The sequence below is a fragment of the Triticum urartu genome, chromosome 5, assembly GCF_003073215.2.
Source record: "Triticum urartu cultivar G1812 chromosome 5, Tu2.1, whole genome shotgun sequence".
In the NCBI taxonomy this organism is placed as follows: Eukaryota; Viridiplantae; Streptophyta; class Magnoliopsida; order Poales; family Poaceae; genus Triticum; species Triticum urartu.
Window position 1 is genome coordinate 483,099,470 of NC_053026.1, and position 2,939 is coordinate 483,102,408.

Genomic DNA, 2,939 nt, shown 5'->3' on the forward strand with positions numbered 1-2,939 from the left:
TTTTTGCCTCCTCTTCATCTATCCACAGTTGCCCCCACATCAAAACCATCCTTTCTTAATGAGTCTGCTAATGATGGTGTGCCACATCACCACCGTATCCGTGTTGCATGGGCATGTGTCGTCAAGCTTTGTCGCGATTCTCCTGTCATCGAGCTCAGCAACAATGACCTGGCGATGGAGGTGGAATCTAGCTCTAAGTTCGACCCCCTCTCACCTAATATGAGCAGCTCAAGCACAAGCTAGAGGAGGAGATCATTGCCATATTTGCCTCTGCCAAAGACTATTGTGCATAACTCGTCGTAAGCAATGTAACATCGAGAAGCACCACACAATCAAGGCCTCCCATGCCAAGTATCACCGAGAGCATGTGGCCCACTAGCAACACGCTACCAACGAGCGCCGCACAATAAAGGCCTCGTAAGAGAGCTCTCCTATTGCAAGCAGCGTTCTGCATACGAGGCGCCACATAGCTCACGACCAGGCTTGGGAGGAGCTACAAGGGGACATTCCTGCTGATGAGGGAACACATGAGATACTAGTGGCGGCTGAAGATTTCATCGATATTTCATCTAACGATGAGGCCTAGTAGGTGACACAGTTTTAAGTTTTTGCATATAGTTGTGTGTCATGGTATGAAGGCTTGACTTTTGTGATGTTCAATTAGGTTTTAGTTATGTTTATCTTAGACTTAACTTTTATTTGAGCTATGTTTAATTGCGTACCTTGAATTATGAAGTTGGAAGTGAAGTTCAATTATGAAGTATATGGCCAAAACAGGGGAATAGCTTTTCAAGATGTGCTTTTGGGGTTAATGTTTTGGGCATCAATCAGAAACCACCCTCCCCGTACCCATGATTTTTGGGGAGTTTAGTTTTGGGGGTGTCATTTTCGGAATTAGTTTTTGGCTATGAGTAGAGTTGATGTGAGGTGCTCCATGTTGGATGGAAACAAGGGAGAAACTCGAACATTGAGCGACTTTAAGCATAGATAACATACCGCATGTTAGATGAGCTTAATCATGTACTCCCTCTGTAAAGAAATATAAGAGTGTTTGATCTAATCTAAACGATCTTATATTTCTTTATAGAGGGAGTATTCACCAAAGGAGAAACGGATATTGTCATGAGAACCCAAATCAAGCACTTGCAGTAGGCTTGTCTAATGCGGAAAACCATGTTAACTTTTGTTGACCAGCAAGGCAAAGTTTACTTGCTACCCCATACCAAAAACCAAGATAGTGTAGATGCTTGAAACAACCAATAGATTCTGGAAAAATTAATCATGATAATTGTGCATGTCCCCAAGATTTGTATCCGAGGTTTATAAATCTTGCCAAGTTTATGTTTGATCAAAGTGCGGAAAGGTGACAAACATATGGAAGAACTTTTCTTGTTCAGCTATTCATAATAAGTTCATAAGTGTTGCGGTGGAGTATTTAGGTAGTAGCAACAGATAAAAAAGTGCCCTCACGCAGGATCGAACTACGGACCTTCAGTTTACAAGACTGACGCTCTACCACTGAGCTATAAGGGCTGTTTTGCTTATTTTTTGTATGTACTTTATAAATTAGTTAGCTATCAACGTCATCTTCTACTGAATTGATCATTTCATTATTTAATGTGAGATAAGACGTATGCAGCTACAATAACAAAACAGCCCTTATAGCTCAGTGGTAGAGCGTCAGTCTTGTAAACTGAAGGTCCGTAGTTCGATCCTGCGTGAGGGCATTTTTTTTCCCTCAAGTTAACAATATCTTATACTCCCTACTTTATTTTGGAACGGAGGGAGTACAAATTTCACTTTTGTCAAAAAGGTCGTGATGAACTCTGATTCCGACGAGTCGCCGGCACCAAACGATCTACACGTACGGCACCACAGAACCAACCGATGGCACAAACCGAACGTGAACGCGCGTTGCTGGTCCAGGAGCGATGGCCGACCCGACGCCGACGCGTGCGGGCACCAGAACCAGCGGCATGGCCGCGAGGAGCGGAGCAATGTTCGACACAGCGGTCGCCTCGACGCCGGCCTACGCCAGGGAGATGCTGGCCGGCGGCGTCGCGGGCGTGGCGGCCAAGACGGCCGTGGCCTCGCTCGGCCGCGTGAAGCTCCTCTGCCGAACGGGCGGCGAACCCGGGGGCGTCGGCGCCGTCCGGACGCTCGTCGGGATCTACCGCCGGGAAGGAGTCGCGGGGCTCTACCGCGGCAACGGCGCCAACGCGCTGCGCGTGTTCCCGTCCAAGGCGCTCCACTTCGCCGCCTACGAGCGGTACAGGGGCTGGCTCCTCGCCGCCACGGCCGCCCCGTCGTCGTCGGTCGTGGACCTCCTCGCAGGCTCGGCCGCCGGCGGCACCGCGCTGCTCGCGACGTACCCGCTCGAGCTCACCCGCGCGCGGCTCCTCCGGGCCGCGTACGCGGAGGGTGGCGGCGTGCGCGGGCTGTACCGCGGCGCGTGCCCGGCGCTGGCGCGAGCGCTGCCCAGGGCGGGGATCAAGTTCGGCGCGTACGAGTGGCTCAAGCGGCGGCTCCCCGAGGGCTGCGACGGGCGCGCGGACGCGCAGCTGGCGTGCGGGGTGGCAGCGGCGCAGCTGGCCAGCACGGCGACGTACCCGCTGGGCGTGGTGCGGCGACGGATGCAGCTCGGACTGGCAACCGGTGGCGTGCTGCAGGGCATCCGTGCCATCGCGCGGGAGGAGGGCATGCGGCGGCTTTACGCCGGGCTGGGGATCGCGTACGTCAAGGCGGTGCCGGCGGCGGCCATTGGGCTGGTGGCTTACGACCGGATGAAGCTTCTTTTGAAGCTGCCGGCCGGTGGCCACGGCGAGAGTGTTCACGCACCCTAGGCTGGCCGGCGGCGAGTACGTAGTTTGCTGGTGAATACAGGAGAGCTGATGATCTCGTCACAATCGTCGAGCGCGTAGTGAAAGTGAAATATTAGT

The 2,939-nt window shown here is 52.8% G+C and overlaps 2 non-coding genes across 2 annotated transcripts; one reads left to right on the plus strand and one right to left on the minus strand.

The window, feature by feature from the left end:
* Nucleotides 1-1,461: 1,461 nt before the first annotated feature.
* TRNAT-UGU lies at nucleotides 1,462-1,533 on the minus strand. The gene has a single exon. It is a non-coding gene; the product is annotated as a tRNA-Thr (tRNA).
* A 122-nt stretch (nucleotides 1,534-1,655) lies between these two features.
* Nucleotides 1,656-1,727, plus strand: TRNAT-UGU. Its single transcript has one exon. It is a non-coding gene; the product is annotated as a tRNA-Thr (tRNA).
* The last annotated feature ends 1,212 nt before the right edge of the window (nucleotides 1,728-2,939 follow it).